The 18789-nt window shown below is 39.9% G+C and overlaps 1 long non-coding RNA gene across 1 annotated transcript; it reads right to left on the bottom strand.

The window, feature by feature from the left end:
- Positions 1 to 712: 712 nt before the first annotated feature.
- LOC145954315 (uncharacterized) lies at positions 713 to 3188 on the bottom strand. Its single transcript, XR_014431519.1, has 3 exons — positions 2808 to 3188; positions 1873 to 2706; positions 713 to 1778 (listed from the first exon to the last, which is right to left on the bottom strand). It is a non-coding gene; the product is annotated as an uncharacterized LOC145954315 (long non-coding RNA).
- Positions 3189 to 18789: the final 15601 nt, after the last annotated feature.

Raw genomic sequence — 18789 nt, 5'->3', positions numbered from 1 at the left:
TATATAAACAATCTTTTGGAACTGACCTAAAGTAAATTATTTTTGAAATCATTGGATATTATTTTCACTATTACGAGTATTTATGTATAACGATATCATTTGAAAAGGGATATATATCACCAAGGTCTCTGATAAATAGGGTATATATAATAAATTTTAGGATATATATCACCATAATTTATCTTTGCATCACATGAAAGATTCCAATAATAAAAAAAAATACTCATGTGACCTAAAACTTTACCTTTGCAACTTAGTGGATATTATTATTTTTCAGCATAATTTTACTTGAGCACCCTTTTTTCATTTGTATGTTTGAATAAATTTTTTTAGAAATTCTTATAAAAGAGAAAAATAAGAAAATTTCTATAAATTAGTTTTTGTATTAAACTAATTTTATTTTATAAAAAAATGCATTTATTTTTCTTTCTATTTTCTTTCTTAAAATTACTTCCAAAGAAAATTTATCCCAATAACAAATCTTTATAAAAGCTTTCAAGCTTACAAGTCGTACAAGCAGAGGTAGCAATTGTTGTCTAAATTGCTTAATGCACGTACACTTTGGATTATAGTACTTGGCATATAGAAGTTTTGGAATAATATAAATATTAAAGAACTGATAAATATTGATACATAAGATCTCAATTTAGGAACGTGAATTCTCCCGTGTAACATTAATACATAAGTTTTACAGATTGAAGTCACTTTCCCATCAATGTCGCAAATTTTCTCTTTAATTATGATAAATTCACCAAGATATGTCTGATCACTGTAATCAACCTTCGTTGACTATTAGTTACATAACTACCCTTTCTCTTAGACCCCACTCGTGCCCTCGTTTGCCCCATCTTTACCCCACCATGAAAGCTTCATTAGAATCACTCAATTGACATTGCTTTTTATTTATCTTTTCACAAAGAAATTTTTTTAAAAAATATTAATTATGTCTTTATTTTTACATAATTTTTAAATTCTTAGTTACAGACTTATCATAAGGAAAATGATGTTACATATGTCAAAGCTTTTTTTTTGTTTTTAAATGTAAGCAAGAATGTTGGTACATTCCTTAGTCTTTGTGTTTTTTTTTTTTGTTGAATGAAAAATAAAATAGACTATCCTTCTATCTCATAATAAGTGTTGTGTTAAAAGAAAAAATAATTTTTTTTTAATGAATTATTAAGACCATTTTTACGAAACTTTGTGCTTGTGTTTTTTGATGATATACTGGTCTAGTAATTCATTTCAAGATCACTTGTCCCACTTGGATTCTGTTCTTCAGCTCCTATATTATCTAACTAGTTTTATGCCAAATTTTCAAAGTGTGTGTTTGCCATACAATTAGTGGCCTATTTGGGCCACATTATTTCAGGCAAGGGAGTCCTACCTGACCTAGAGAAGATTCAAGCCATTGTGGCCTGGCCTCCTCCACGTTCACTCACAGCTCTACGCGGGTTCTTAGGACGTACTAACGGGGCTTTACCGCAAATTCGTGCGTAATTACGCGTCAATCGCCACTCCCCTCACCGATTTGTTACGCTCCACTACTTTTCAATGATGTGTACAAGCACAACAAGAATTCATAGACCTCAAAAATAAAATTACATCAGTTCCTGTTCTGGCTCTCCCGGACTTCAATTCTCCATTCGTCATTGAAACTGATGCTTCTAGCAGTGCAATAAGGGCCGTTTTATCCGAGCATGGTCATTCGATAACCTTTTTCAGCAAACATCTTTGTCCAAAGCTCCAGGCTGCGTTCGTCTATGTGCGCGAAAAGTTTGCTATCACAGAAGCCATCAAGAAGTGGGGTCAATATTTGATTGGTCATTATTTTCAAATAATCACAAATCAAAAGAGTTTGAAGAGTCTTCTTACCTGAGCGGTGCACACTCCAGAGCAGTAGAAATGGGCCATTAAATTCTTGGGCTACCATTTTGATATTCTTTACAGGCCAGGCAACCAGAATATCGTGTTCCACATTTCCTCCCTCGTTCCTACATTCCTTCACCCTTGGCAGGAATATTTTAAGACAGATGGTCAGGCATTGGTTACTCAACTACTTCAACAAAATCAAGAGCACGAATTGTTTACCTTCCACAACGGGTTGTTGTACTTCAAAACCAGGCTTTTTGTTCCAGATATTCATGATTTTTGCCTTCAACTGATAAAAGAATTCCATTGCACCCCGGTTGTGGGTCATTCCGATTTGAAACCCACGGTCTGTCGCATTGCTGCCCGCTTTTTATTGGCCCGGTCTTTACTCTGATGCTCGCAAGTTCATCCGTGTGTGCCATGAATGTCAACACAATAAATACCTACCAACAAAAAGGAACCACACCTAGAGAACTCTTTCAAACTTCATGGCTGCCCGAAATCCATTGTTTCTGATCAGGATCCCTTGTTTGTGAGTTCTTTTTGGCGTAAACTCTTTCGCACTCAAGGCACCACTCTGGCCTTTAGCTCAGCTTATCACCCCAATCGGACGGTCAATCTAAGGTCTTGAATCGTTGTTTGGAAGCCTATCTCTGTTGTTTTGTTAGTGACCATCCCCGTGCATGGTATCAGTATCTTCACCTCGCGGAGTATTGGCATAACACCTCTTTCCACACCAGCATCGGTACCACTCCCTTTCACGCCTTGTATGGACGTGCCCCGCCTACCCCTGTTGATGTTTTACAAAGCCCGTCTTCCACAATTGTTCAACTTCTCCTACACGAACATAGATTAATTTTAAAAGAAGTCAAACTACACCTTTCTAAAGCACAACAGCGAATGAAATATTTCGCCGACCAAAACCGCCATGACATTACCTTTCAGTCGAGTGATTGGGTATTGTTGAAGCTTCAGCCGTACAGGCAAACGTCGTTGTTGCGCCAAACATCGCAAAAACTGGCCAAGCGCTACTATGGGCCCTTCCGCGTTCACCGTCACATCGGCTTGGTGGCCTATGAATTGCTAGCTGTTGCCCAAAACCGGTCGCATTCACCCAGTATTTCATGTTTCTTTGCTCCGACCGTACAAAAGAGAGGATCCTCTTCACCATTTTCGTCTGCTTCCACGTCTTCCAGATCAATTATGAACTGATACATCCATGTAGCTCTCTTCACCTCTCACCAACTCAGACGAAGGGACTTCACGGAATAGTTTCAATGATGTCGTTGGCTTTGGTGAAGTGGGTGCCACTTCGTTTAACCAGCCACGTGCTCCTGTCATTAATTCCACAATTAATGCCCACGCTCCACTTCGCACTAGAGCTGTCAAAACGGGTAACTCGGCCCGGCCCGGCCTGGCCCACCACGGGTTGAGTCTTTGGTGGACCAATCCAACTCGACTCATTTATTGGTGAGCTGGAAAAAGTTGAGCCCGGCCCGGCCCACCACAGATTGGTGGACTAAACGGGTTGGCTCACCTAATTTGAAAAAATGTAATCAAAGTTAATGCCTAATCTTGCAGAAACACTATGCACATAAACTTTTCAAGAGAAAAGTAAAATTACATAATTTGAAGAAACAAAAATAGAATACATCTAGTTCAATCTCACAACCATCAGTTACGAACCACCAGTTTTTTTTAAAATTATTTATTTGAAATAAATTTAAAATTTTGAATAAGTATTAATGGCATTATATAGTATGAGAAAAATAATTAAAAAATGAGAGCGTGGTAAGTATTTTTATTTTATGTAGTGAAGAAGATTGAAAGTAGAAGGTGGAAATGAAATAAAAGTAGAAGATGGAGTGGGGACGAGAGAATGGAAGTGGGTGGAGAGCGAATAGCCTATAAATTGAAATTTCCTAATGATAAGGTTTTCAATTATAAAAAATTGATTCAGCCACAAACAACGAGGAAAAATCAGTTTAGAAGCATATAACGTTACCTGAAGCTAAAGGAGGAAAAATTATAGACTTAGATCTTGTCAGTTCATAACAAAAACCGCATCCGGTGGTATCCTATCGTCTTAAAAAAATCATTCATTGCTTCAAAAAGGGAATGAGCTCTCACAGGTTTTGTTTTTTCGGCCAGATTTCGCGTATCAGAAATTTCGTATAGAGAGAAGAAAAAATTGTCCTTGTGAGCGAAGAGCGAGTTCACTTTCTGGCGACGACGCCCGCTACTCGAAGTTCCACGCAAGGCCGATGAAGAGTGAAGACGGCGAGAGTGAAGAGCGGGTTCGAAAAGAAGTGCCTCCTAGGCTCCTAGCTTGCGGCGCTGACGAGGGTGGGTGTGTGAGAAATGAGAATGAGAACTGATTAGGGTTACGGTGTAAAAGAAATTTTAACTTTATTTGGACCAACCCAATAGCATAAGGTTTTTTTTATGGGTTGGTGGGTTAGCCCGGCTCACCACGGGTTTAACCCGGGTGAGTCGGGTTGTTAGTGAGCCGGGTTTAAAATTGGCCCACACTGAAATTTTCAAATTTTTTTTAGCCCAACCCGGCTCGAACCCGTGGTGGGCTGGGTTGGCTCACCGGGCTGAGCCCATTTTGAAAGCTCTACTTCGCACCCCTTCATCCCAGCCGCTCAAAAGAAACATAGACTCATCGCACGTCCACCTCAGCAGCGATCCGTGACTGCATCCACTTGCCCAATGACATTGAGGACAATGTCAAAAGTGATCGGGCCGGTATTGATACAGATGGGAGGCCCAAGCGCATAACAAGAAAACCATGCAAATTCAATGATTATAAAATTTGAGGGAATTGGGCCTTAAAAGTCCATTAATTTTTTTTAAGTTGAGTCCAACAATTGGTTTCGATCATAGCATTAGTTATCTTACCCTAAAATTAGTGCTCGTAGGCACTAGAGTCCTTAAGGTCTTCTTTTATTACGGCTGTATGAAATTTGAAGGCATGGAATGAGTATCTTCTTAGCATTAACCTAGTGTAGTACTATTCTCTAGCATGTAGACACCCAATTTCGTCCGGGGGGCAAACAAACAGCAAGATAGAACATCAGAGGGCCCAAAGGCCCAAACCAATTTTTTGTGTCCCGGAACGGACCGTTCCAAAATCGGAACGGGCCGTTCCCAAGTCCGGAACGGGCCGTTCTCGATCAGAACGGGCCGTTCTAGGTTTCTAAAATGCCTAAAAAGATATAGGTTGGAACGGGCCGTTCTAGACCAGAACGGACCGTTCTGAACCAATCAAATGGCCTAAAATGTGTATCCCAGAATGGGCCGTTCTGAAATCAGAACGGGCCGTTCTGGTTCCCCGGAACGGGCCGTTCTGATTTCAGAACGGGCCGTTCTAGGGTACGAAAATACTACATAACGGGCCGTTCTAGTTTCGAAACGGGCCGTTCTGGACCCTGTCTGAAGCCTATAAATAGAGAGCTTGGGCACATTTCTGGAGGACCTCAAAAATTTCGTCCAAAGCTTCGTAGAGCTCGAAATTTCTCCCTTTTTTCTCTCTCTCTCTCTCCTATTGTACTTCTTGAGATTTTGTGAGGTATTGTAGTGTGAAAGGTTGCCATAAAGCACCTAAAATTCTCCATAGTTGAAGATCTAATAAAGCTTGTTACGAGGTATTATTCATCAATCCCTTGTTCTATTTTTCTCTTCTTTTATTTTAATTATTGCTAGCATAAACGCAATCATGTAGATTTTTTAGGGTTCAACCGTGTAATTTAATTTTCATGTAAATAATCATTAATAAAGGGGATTAAATATTTTAATTATTATTATGTTATCTTCATCATAGGGTACCGATTTAGGGCATTGTAGGGGTGCTTAATACCTTCCCTACACGTAACCGACCTCTGAACCCAATTCTGGTTATCAAGACCATTATTGGACTTTTAAAAACCTTTTCTTTTTCCAATGTTTTGAGTAAAACATTGGTGGTGACTCCATAAACCTATTTTCAAAACCATTAATTAAGAATTTGTCTGGTGTCCGGGCATTCCTTAATTGATGAGACTTTTAAAAGGATGTCTAAACCATAGGTCGCAAGATCGGAAATTTTCGGGTTGCGACAGATGGCGACTCCACTGGGGACGTTTTAAGAGGGTCAGGCCCATTTAATTGATGAAGTTAATAAAATAAAAATAATAATTTAAATGTTTTTCCCCTTTATTAAATAAAAATAATAATTTAAATATTTTCCTTTATTTTGTTTATTTTATTTGTTTGGCTTTGATATCTGTTTGCTTATTTAAATTCCGCACCTATTTGAAATAAAATTGCACACAAACCTTTGCACACAACAGTTCCCCCTACACCCGGGGGCATGAGGGTATTAAATATAGGGAGTGGTTGACGTACGACCGGCCCAAGTTTGGCCTTGGAGCCTGCGAGCCTTGTCAGAAATCACACTCAAGGTGATAACCGGTTACTCTAGCCCGAAATACTGCGACAGACCTTAGAGTTTGACAGGTGACGGTGACAGAGATACTGGGTCCCTATAATGGGGGCACCTTGGGGGCCTTAAAGACTAGTAAGATTAGAACCATCCTATACAAAGCACTTTTCTTGACAAGGACCACAGACCAAGGATTTGATCATGATCGTTCGTGGGTGTACGTTGATTGAGCATGTGTGTGCATTTGTTTGTATTATTTTGTTCTAATAAGAGTGGATTGGAATTTTAAAATAGGCAACCAAATAATATAAAAAAATAATAATTAAATTTTATACCCCTTTGTACATTCTTAGGTCAGCATTCCATTAACATTATATAGGTAGTTTCCTTTTTGTAAAAAAAAAAACTGAATCAATAAAAATCAATATAGGTAGTCTCATCTTTACCATGCATCATTCCCCTTTAGATAATAGAAACATGATAAAGATTAGGCAAAAAAAAAAAGAAAAAAAAAGGACATGCATTCTAGATTAGTTCATTAATTTCATGCATTTTATTTTATTAGCTAAGGAGGATTAGGTTGTCGTATGTGTAGAAAGTTAAGAAAAGTGAATGCTCTAATATACGACAGTATCTGCTTTATAAAGAAAAAAGCCCAAATCAAATTTTTTTAAAAAAATATTATGGTTGGGCCCTTGCATTGATATGTTTCTCGAAGTAAGTCTTCTTAGAATCTAATATAGATTCTCACTTACTACTGTTGAAATCTATTTGAGCATTCACAAATAAACAAATTAATGAGACTGATATTTATTATTCTCAACTTTCTCTACATTCTGCATTACATTCATTTAGAACATATCCCTCCTTGTAAAAGAATAAATAAGAATAAAAAGGGAAATTAACCTATGTGCGTTAATCGGAAGTAATGGAAACAAGCCATACATAAAGAGTTGAGGGTAAGGAACTCCACAATCATTAAGACGCCAACTCTTACCCTAAGAGGATAAAGTTGTGTCGTGCAACCGTGAAATCCAAAGGGAATGGGTGGATCCACACTCTTAACGAGTTGCAAGCTAGTAGAGAGAACCTGAGGATGACGAATCTCTCAAACACTAAGGCAAAACGATTAGAGCTTTCTCAAAAGGTGATTTCAACAAGAGAGAAGCATTGCTTGTTAAGAAGCTGCTAGAATGAAAACCCGCAAAGGGCGTTCTAGGCAAAAAAAAAAAAAAAAGAAAAGGGCAATGTTTGTTCGAGCTGAAAATCGAGAGACAACTTGAATGATTTCATAGAAAGCTCTATCATCGCTTCTACCCATTCCTACATCTCAGGAAAGATACGGGTTGAGAAAACCTTCATGAGAGAAGAAGCCAAGGGCCCTCCCTTTACACGAAATCTTCTGAAGCGCCACATCCAAGCAAGTGGAGGACTAGCTCTATAGTTAGATGACCTAAGCCTCTCTAAGGGGCAACCTCCTTCTTTTTCTTTGTGTACGAATCACGAACTTGGGGCATGCCCGGGCCCTCAAGCTACATTAAATGGGCACGTGTAAATTGACAATTATATTTTAATGCCATACACTTTTCTACTTCATTTCTCTTCTCCCTTTTATCTACTCTAAGCCTCGTCATCAAACCTTAAATGAACAAGTACATTTGAAATAAGGACGTCATCAGAAACAATGGCTTAATACGCAATAAAAAACAACACATAAAGATCAATCAAATTGGGCATGACTTGTGGATAAATGTCCAAATGAAATCAGTGCAAGGGGCATCCCCCTTTAATGAAGGAATGAAAGATGATCACAAATGCTGCAAGGACAAAGGCCTGGCAGGAAACCCACTAAGGGGGCTGCGCAAAAATTAGGGCAAGGTCCGCTAGGAGACCCACAAATAAAAAGGGTAGCCTAGGCAAAAGTAAGGATCAAAGAAAAAAAAAAGAAAATGTCCGCTAGGGAATACATCTTAAGTAACCTAGGCAAAAGTTAGGACAAAGCAGCATCCCGAGCTGAAAACCGAAAGGCGGCTCGAGAAGATCATTTAATCAATATGCAATCTCAAGTCATCGCTTAACTCTGAAGGAAATAATAAGCTAACGTAGAAAATGATTTCCTCACTTTGAATGTGCTTGTTCATCAGCCTAAACCACTAGCCTACCTCGGCCAGCCATTCTTCTATATGGCAGTCTTTCTACCAAAACTTTTACAAAAAAATATATATATATCCTCTTCCTTTCTTTCCTCTTGACCTATATGGCATTAAGATAAATTTAAGAGATACACGGAGTATGCACAGTGAACACTCACAAGGAGAAGATGGAGGTGTCCTAGAACAGAGTCTAGGTACACCTAATCTAAGAGCTAACATATCACATTCGGTACAAGCAAGAGGGCCGAACTACACAAACCTCAGGTTCAAGAAGCAATACTGAATTCAACAGGGCTAAAGGCTAACAGTCCATGTCATTGATCAATGCGCATAGATTAATTTCTTGAAAGTAAAAATAAATTTGCATTTTAAGCATTAGCATAGAAGCATCACTCCATAACATGCATATGGCACAAGCGTGCACAAAAGGGTATAAGTTCATTTAAAAAAAAAAAGAAATTTGAAAAAATCCAATCCACTTCTGCTTTGCATTTTCTTTTGCATTCTTGCATTCTTTGTGTGTGTCTATCCATCACTTGCTGGAGGAATCAAGAGGCCGAAGTATTCATAAAAGCTCAACAATCAAACAAGCAAGCCTATAAGCATGAAGAGGCCATCGCGCCCTACTCCTCAACCGAATGAAGGATGATCTAAGAGAATGCCAAGACCAGGAATGACTTCCTAACCAAAGCCAGAAGTGGCTTCCAAAATAACACTCATCAATAAAGATTCAACAAATAACATCATCATGTGATCCCTCCCCCAATGAGGACAACAAAAGATAAAAAAAAATAACAGAAAAAGGCAAGCTTCATACATGTTGAAAAAAAGCCGAAGCATTTATAAAAATAGCAGAAAAAGGCAAGCTTCAAACATGAAAGAGCCGAAGCTAAACAAAAATGAACTTCAAAAAAAAAAATCTACCACAAGCAGCGCTTGGAGAGGCGTCACAATACTCACGTGGTAGGGGCAACACTGGAGTCCCTGCCAGCCATCCACTTCTCTGCCCACCAACACAGGGGCACAAAAAACATCTCCTGCCCATCCACTTAGGGGCAGTCTTTCATTCCACAACAATCAATCATCAATGAATCAAAAGGACTCAGCATTGCGCCTGGAGAGGCATCACAATACTCACATGGCAGGGGCAACACCAGAATCTTTGTCAACCATCTACTCCTTTGCCCACCAACACAAGGGCACCACTTATCAACAATCCTCGTCAAGGGGCAATCACATCATCAACACCAGCAGACGGCCTGGAGAGGCTATGAAAATACTATGGCCTGGAGAGGCTATGAAAATACTACGGCCTGGAGAGGCTATGAAAATACTACGGCCTGAAGAGGCTACGAAAATACTACAGCCTGAAGAGGCTACGAAAATACTACGGCCTGGAGAGGCTACGAAAATACTACGGCCTGAAGAGGCTACGAAAACACTACGGCCTGAAGAGGCTACGAAAATACTACGGCCTGAAGAGGCTACGAAAATACTACCACAACAACGAGGGTACCACCGAGTTCCTCGAAATTGAAACCGGGATGCCGCCGAGCTCCCACCATAGGTTGGTTGAAGCCTTAAAATCAGCCAAGCTTGATCGAGAGCCGCCGTTGAGCCTCTCAAATCAGTGAACGACAATGAGGGTACCGCCGAGTTCCTTGAAGTCAAAATCGGGACCGCTGTCGAGCTCCCACCTGTGGGCCGGCTGAAGCCCTAAATATCAGTCCAGCTTGGAGAGGCTGAGCTCAGAATATACTCCCTCGTTAACAAGCCACAAATAAAGAGATACACTACCATGAGACAAGCAGAAGCGTAGAAGCATCAACATAGAGATGAGAAGAAGACCCAGACGAAATGTCTACGTCTTTACTTGCCTTTGGAAAAACAACACAGCTATTCCAAAAGACAAGTAAAGAGGGGCAGCTATAGACACCCAATTTCGTCCGGGGGGCAAACAAACAGCAAGATAGGACATCAGAGGGCCCAAAGGCCCAAACCAATTTTTTGTGTCCCGGAACGGACCGTTCCAAAATTGGAACGGGCCGTTCTCTATCAGAACGGGCCGTTCTAGGTTTCTAAAATGCCTAAAAAGATATAGGTTGGAACGGGCCGTTCTAGACCAGAACGGGCCGTTCTGAACCAATCAAATGGCCTAAAATGTGTATCCCAGAATGGGCCGTTCTGAAATCAGAACGGGCCGTTCTGGTTCCCCGGAACGGGCCGTTCTGATTTCAGAACGGGCCGTTCTAGGGTACGAAAATACTACATAACGGCCATAGCCAGAACGGGCCGTTCCAGTTTCGGAACGGGCCGTTCTGGACCCTGTTTGAAGCCTATAAATAGAGAGCTTGGGCACATTTCTGGAGGACCTCAAAAATTTCGTCCACAGCTTCGTAGAGCTCGAAATTTCTCCCTTTTTTCTCTCTCTCTCCTATTGTACTTCTTGAGATTTTGTGAGGCATTGTCGTGTGAAAGGTTGTCATAAAGCACCTAAAATTCTCCATAGTTGAAGATCTAATAAAGCTTGTTACGAGGTATTATTTATCAATCCCTTGTTCTATTTTTCTCTTCTTTTATTTTAATTATTGCTAGCATAAACGCAATCATATAGATTTTTTAGGGTTCAACCGTGTAATTTAATTTTCATGTAAATAATCATTAATAAAGGAGATTAAATATTTTAATTATTATTATGTTATCTTCATCATAGGGTACCGATTTAGGGCGTTGTAGGGGTGCTTAATACCTTCCCTACACGTAACCGACCTCCGAACCCAATTCTGGTTATCAAGACCATTATTGGACTTTTAAAAACCTTTTCTTTTTCCAATGTTTTGAGTAAAACATTGGTGGCGACTCCATAAACCTATTTTCAAAACCATTAATTAAGAATTAGTCTAGTGTCCGGGCATTCTTTAATTGATGAGACTTTTAAAAGGATATCTAAATCATAGGTTGCAAGATCGGAAATTTTCGGGTTGCGACATAGCAATCCTCTATTATCTATATATTTAATGGTTATAAAGGTTTTTAACCTAATAAAGGCCTATACAATGTTTTGAAGTTTCGTACAGTAAAATTTAATTAGAAATTGTCAAAATTTAATAATTTATTATTAACTTCTTATGTTAAAAAATTATTATTATTGTATGTTAATTTAAAATTTTACTCAATTTATAGTATACGTATATTATTGTACAATTCAATAACTATTCATTTTATTTCAAAACTCATAGTAAATTAAAAATTGTTTTTGTCATCGATTTTGTTTTCAAATTTTTATTTATATACATTAAAATAATGTAATATATAGTTTTAAATACATAAAAATATAAATTAATTCGTTACATTTATATTATTGAAAAATTTGATAAAATTTAACCCAAATAATCAAGAAAATATATAATTATAACTAGTTGGTTGAAATAATAAAATTTATATCTAGTATTAAATTTATAATAAGTGATATAACTTATAGAGAAAGTGGGAGGGAGAGTGAGGAATATTTTTTTCTTTCTCATTTTTTTTTTCCTAGCCATTAACATATGCTTAATAATAAATGGGTCTACATTAAGAGCATCTATAATGAGAGTTGTTTATAAGCAACTCTCATCCACTTTAAATGGATCACACATTGTCATGTCACTCAAAAGCAATTTATATTATATTTTTATAATTTTTACTCCAATTAAAATTGTTTATAAGCACCTCCACTTTTTAATCACTCATACTTCATTTTTAATAAATTTTAAAAAATTTAATTGTTATAGTTGTTGGTATCAGTGAAGGAAGAAAGTATTAAATTATTTTTATTATTAAGCAACCATCTCTTATATAAGCAACGGTGCTTAAATTTTAGCAATTTGATATGCCATGTCAGCATGTTCCAATGCAGGTTACTTATAAATAATGGGAGCTTAAACTTAAGAACCGGATAATAACCTAGCATTAGAGATACTCTTAGTTGGTTTAGTAATATGCATGTACCGTTGTAAAGTCTTGAGTTCACTTATAGATTAAAATAGATAAATATCTACTTAATATAAATCTTCATGGGCTTGGGCCTTTTATATACTTTGAGAGCTTATGGGCTTGTCAAGTTTTAGTGGGCTTTAGTAATTTTCATGTGCCAAATCAACAAATTGTACTAGCATAGAATTTATTGTAACCATGCAATCTCTAAAAGGTATTAGGAGAAATTACCTTAATAAAGTTTTTGAGAAATATTAATTTTTATAAAGTCTGAGAATATTTCCATCAATATCACAAAAGAAATTAACTGATTTTTTTAGTGAGATTTCTTCTTCTAATAATGATTTTTTATTGGGTATGTCAAATTTTGGTGGACTAGATTTTCTTTTTTTCTGTTTCTAATGGTTTTGGCCTTCATTTTTTTTTTATTTCTAAAACAGTTGTTGATTTAAAATTTTAATATCAAATTAACCTTTTTTTTCTCTCAATTATATTTCTATTTAATAAACATTCACTTCACCAACTACTTACTTTTTTTTACTAGAATGGACTGTACAACCAATGAGCACATAAATATTAATTCAACTAAATGAGATATTAAATAAGAAATTTTTAGTACAATTTTATATCTATTAAATATTTCTTGATCTATCTGCATTAACCTTAAACTATTGAAAAATGAGAATGAGAGGGTATGATCAAGTTCCTGTTTGAGTTGTTTGAACAAAATATTAGAATTGTTTCAAGACAAAACTTAAATAAATAATATATGTTATTGGTATTATTTTTCAATAAAAATAGAATTTTATTTTAGTATTATATATTTATATTAAATATAATTTTTAATTATACAAGTAAAACTCTAATTTTAATTGAATATCAATTACCAAGCTTGTTTCCAACCACGTCTAATAATTTATTTTAATTTACTTTGAATTGCCAGTCAACACCCTGCTGGTTCATTGTATTTATTTTGGATTCGAACGTTAATAAGAATAAAAATATATAAACAAAATGGGCCACATGAGCCCAATAAAACTAGTGCTGTAAAAAGAAAAAGAAAAAGGCTCATGATATATACACCTCATTTTTTTATAAGTACACTTCTTTTTTTTTTAAAAAAATTATAAAAAATTATAATTTATTAAAATAAATTAATTTTACACTTTCAATTTTCAGTTTGCTACTTTCTTCTTCTTATTCACACACTTTTTTTTTTCTCTTTCAATTTTCACATGTTACCAAAATAGGTGGAGTGAAAAAAAAATAAAGAGGTGTATGTAAAAATTGAAAAAAGGAGGAAAGATGTGTGAAAAAAAAGTATAAATTAAATGTTGTGGATGTAAAATTAAAAAATTTAAAACAAAAAATTAAGAATATTTTAAAATTTTAATTTTTTAAAAAAAGAGGTGCAATTATAGAAAAAAGGAGGTGTATATATCATGAACCAAAGAAAAATCCCCTTTGCTTTTACATTTTTCTTTTGTCTTTTCAAGAAGCTTTGGATCAAGAAGCCCCCAGGCCTGATATCCATCTCTTCAAAAGAAATTTCTTTTCTTTTAAGCTAATTTACTATATCAAATAGTTTTTTTTTATTTATATTCAAACGAAATTAAATATCTTAAATTACTTTTCAATAAACTTACTTATAACAAAACATTATTTTGATTATAATATATGTTCTTACCGGAAATCTGCCGTAGAGCTGATCCGCCAGGTAAGATCGGTGAGCCTCTTTCACTGGTACACTGGTGCTCCAAGATGAGGGTGATACCTGCAAAAGAGACTCCGATACAAAAGTTAGTGTTTGTGTGTATATTAGTCTCGTATAAGTAATGCACGTACCTTAGTGTGAATTAGGGTTGTCTTGGGCCTTGGGCCTGAGATAAGATGTAATGTGATCAGATAAGGGATCTCGTCTGGGGCGAGATCCTCGGGAATCAGTTATGATTCACTTAAATGCCGAGTTGATGTCACGTGGTGCACGTCCGAGGTCGGCTTGCGTTGTGGTGCCAAGCTCGAAGCTTGGTTACGCAGTACGGATAGTACACTAGCCCCCCGAGCTCCGAAGACTGTAGGTCGAGGAGTTAAAACTGAGCTCGCTGGGGGGAGGTGACCTTTCGCGTACGTTTGCTCATTGTGGTGCCATGTGTCACGACTGTTCATTTTCCAGAAACGTGCAAGTGGCGCGTTATGGGAGATGACGGTTATGTAATGATGGGTTTACAATTAATTGTGTTGTCAGGCGTGCCCTTAGGTTGACACGTGGGATGGCCGTTTTGAATTTTGGGAGAAAACTTTCTTTTCTCTCACACGCGCCTCTTCGCTTCTCACTTTTCGCTTTTTCAGCTTCTTGCGTACGTTGTTCCTCTCGTTTTTCTGCTCGTCTTCCGTCTACGTTTTTCTCCGTTTCCGCTGTCGTTTCTGGTAACCCAGTCACTATTAGGGTTAATTTCTGAGGGAGAGTACCAGGTACTTCCTTTTTGTAGTCTTCTTTTTCCTTCTTCCCCAACCTTCTTCAAGTCTTTCTTGTCTTTTTCATGGCTGGGGGGAGGTAGTGCCGGTTCTTCTGCGCCTTCTCGGGGCAAGGCGCGTGGTAAGGCGGTGGCTACCGGGAAAGCCGCCGCCGAAAAGAGGGATCCTCCCCGGGGCCCGGAGCCAGGCATTCCTGGCTATGACTGGGTCAAGTGCGAGGTGGGGGGCATCCAAAGTGTCTTTCGGACCTTTCTTGAGGTCAATAGGATCGCCAGGTCGTGTAGGGTTTGCGGCCCTTCTATCTCCCCAATGATCCGGCTTGAACCCTGTCAGGCTGGTGAGGGTGTGTACATGGCGAAGTCTACTGACTCTCCCCATTTCTATATGTACTATTGTTTCTTTAGGGATTTAGGTGTATGTCTTCCTTTCACTCAGTTTGAGTGTGATTTTTTGAACCATGTCAACGTGGCTCCTTTCCAGTTGCACCCTAATAGTTGGGGTTTTTTGAGGGCTTTTCAAGTCCTGTGTACAGTTTTAGGGATAGAGGTGTCCCTTCCCGTCTTTCTTCATTTTTATCAGTTGAAGTTAGGCGTTCCGCCATATGGAATTCTGTCCTTGAATGGGAGTAGGGATGGGGGTTTGTTTACCCTCTACTCCCAGTCATATAAAAATTTCAAGCAAGAGTTTTTCTGGGTTGCTCTTGTGAATGTTGACCCTTTGGAGGATGGGGCGTTTTATTTCGGCGGGCTGCCGAAATTCCCTTTCTACTGGTGCCCCCGACCATCTAGGTTTCATGGGGTAGGCCAGGTGAAACTGACGGCCTCGGAGGTGGCCGCGATCGACAACCTCGCTGCACTTCCTCGCCCGCTGGATTGCAAGCTCGTTCTGTCGCTTGCGAACTCGGCATATAGGGAGAGGGGTTTGGAGAGTGAGTATTTTGTTTTTTGGTGGCTTGGGGTTTGTGTAGCTTTCTTTTGCTGATGTGTTTTGCTTCTTTTCTGTAGGGATCAATGGGAAGAACTTGTGGCGTGAGCTCAAACATCGCTACAATGTCACAGAGCTTGAGGTCCCCGAGCCTCAAGAGGAGGGTGTTCCCCCTCTAAAGGTCAGCCGAAAGAGGAAAAGGGGAGCGAAGGAGGTCGGGGGGACCTCTACCCCTGCGGACGCCGAGGAGGTGACCTCCACGGCCGCTGATGCGAGTGCGGTGGACCTTACCGAGAGTCCACTGCCCAAGGAGGCTCCTCAGGTGGTTTTTGAGGAGGTGGTTCGGGCTGCCGAGGTGGTGAGAACCTTGTTACTGTTCCTTTTTTAATGTTGTTTACTATGTTTTTCTGTGTTTTAACCTGGGGCCGTCTTTTGCAGACGGGAGATGCCGCCGAGGCGGCGACGCAGGCTGCTGGGCGGGTCACCCAGGCTGCTGAGGTGGCAGTTCCGGCCACCGAGCAGGTTGCTCCTGCTGCTGAGGTAAGTAGTATTCCCTGACTTTCGTGGTTTCCCGTATGTCACCTTATTTATTTTTTGACATGGGGCTGGTTTTCGCAGGCGAGGTCGGAGGTTCCCTCGTCCACCGCCGCAGCTTCGGCGCCCCCGTCTGGCTCATCACAGGGGGCCTCTCGGAGCCGATACTTGGCCCATCGCTTCGGGAAGGGCCTTCCAAAGGTGCGGCTGGATCACGTGAGCGCCTCGGCCGACATGGACTCACTGTGGAGCTCGGGGGTGACCGCTGAGAAGTTCTTCCCTTAGGGTTCGTTGAGCTCCGAGGACCAGGGGCTGATAGAGGAGGTCGGCCCTGAGGATAGTTTCGATGCTGCTCAGGTCCTGTTGCAGAGGGCTATGGGCATCTTAGGCCACTAGAAGCCGAGGTGGGTCAAGAAGCAGGAGGGCTTGGCCAAGCAGCAAGAGGAGCTGGCCAAGCTGAGGGGCCGACTTCAACCCTGGAAGGATGCAAATAAGATCCTGAGGGAAGAGAACAAGGCTCTCAGTGCTGTTGTTGGTGAGGCGAAGAGGCAGGAGGCGGAGCTTCGGTCTGCGCGGGGTGATCTTGCAAGGGTGCAGAAGTCTCTTGAGATCGCTTTACGATCCAACGAGGCTTATGCTTCCCAGGTGGGGGAGTTGCAAGAGCTCGTCGCCTTCTCTCGGGGTCGCGCTCGCTCTTTGGAGGATGAGGTGACGTCTTCTCGTAGCCAAGTGCGAGCTCTGGAGGACGTTGTGACCTCTCTTAAGGGAGAGTTGGCGGCGGCGACTAAGGAGCGCCTCCGTAGCGAGGTCATTCTTGGTGGCCGTGAGGACGAGATTGCCACCTTGAAGGCGGAGCTCGCGGAGCTGGCGGCGGGGGAAAGCAGCCGCGGAGAAGAGGCTCGCGGAGGTCGAACGCTCCGTTGTGATGGAGCACAAGAGGGGCTTTCAAAAGGCTGCTCGTCAGGCACGTCTCCTAGCTCCTGGGTTCGACTTCCCCCCCATGCATGTGGAGAAGGTCGTCCGCTTTGGGAGGCTGGTCGGGGAGGATGATGTTGATGACAATTCGAGTGGAAATGCCTCGGCCTAGGTCGCTTTTGTTCTCTTTTTTGCTTTATTTTTTTCTTTTCCTGACTTTATGTATTGAACCTTGGAAACCTATGTATATATGTGTTTTTCTTCATCTGCGAGTGCGTCTGATTTTCGACACTTGCGCGTTCTAAGACGTATGTTTGATGTCCATGGTATGCTTTGGACTCGGCCTAAGTTTGAGTGACCCATTGAGAGTTCGAACTCGTCGTTAGATTAATATGTTAGGTTTTGTATCCGATCTTAGGTGAGGGTATCGGGGTTCGAACTCGACCTCAACTTTGAGGGAAACGATTGAATTGCGCTTGTGCTCGATTTCCGTTGTATATGCACTCTGATGTCTGTTGTATGCTTTCTCTGAAACTTTCGTCATGCAGGTGCAGATTTGACCTTGATATAACGAGGTTCGGACTCGACCTTAGGTTTTCGTGGAGGTTCAAGTTTGACCTTCTATTTGAATGAAATGATTGAGTTGAGGTTCGCACTCGACCTTAGAGCTTCGTGAAGATTCAAACTTGACCTTAATAAACCGAGGTTCGAATTCGACCTTAGATTTTCGTGAAGGTTCAGACTTGACCTTAATAAATCGAGGTTCGAATTCGACCTTAGATTTTCGTGAATGTTCAGACTTGACCTTAATAAACCGAGGTTCGAATTCGACCTTAGATTTTCGTGAAGGTTCAGACTTGACCTTAATAAACCAAGGTTCGAATTCGACCTTATATTTTCGTGAAGGTTTAGACTTGACCCTAATAAACTGAGGTTCGAATTCAACCTTAGATTTTCATGAAGGTTCAGACTTGACCTTAATAAACCGAGGTTCGAATTCGACCACCGAGGTTCGAATTCGACCTTAGATTTTCGTGAAGGTTCAGACTTGACCTTAATAAACCGAGGTTCGAATTCGACCTTAGATTTTCGTGAAGGTTCAGACTTGACCTTAATAAACCGAGGTTTGAATTCGACCTTAGATTTTCGTGAAGGTTCAGACTTGACACTAATAAACCGAGGTTCGAATTCGACCTTAGATTTTCGTGAAGGTTCAGACTTGACCTTAATAAATCGAGGTTCGAATTCGACCTTAGATTTTCGTGAATGTTCAGACTTGACCTTAATAAACCGAGGTTCGAATTCGACCTTAGATTTTCGTGAAGGTTCAGACTTGACCTTAATAAACCGAGGTTTGAATTCGACCTTAGATTTTTGTGAAGGTTCAGACTTGACCCTAATAAACCGAGGTTTGAATTCGACCTTAGATTTTCGTGAAGGTTCAGACTTGACCTTAATAAACCGAGGTTCGAATTCGACCTTAGATTTTCGTGAAGGTTCAGACTTGACCCTAATAAA

This window comes from Cajanus cajan, chromosome 2 (assembly GCF_000230855.2).
Source record: "Cajanus cajan strain Asha chromosome 2, NIPB_CcT2T_4, whole genome shotgun sequence".
Taxonomy (NCBI): Eukaryota; Viridiplantae; Streptophyta; class Magnoliopsida; order Fabales; family Fabaceae; genus Cajanus; species Cajanus cajan.
This window is presented reverse-complemented; position numbering and strand designations above follow the sequence as displayed.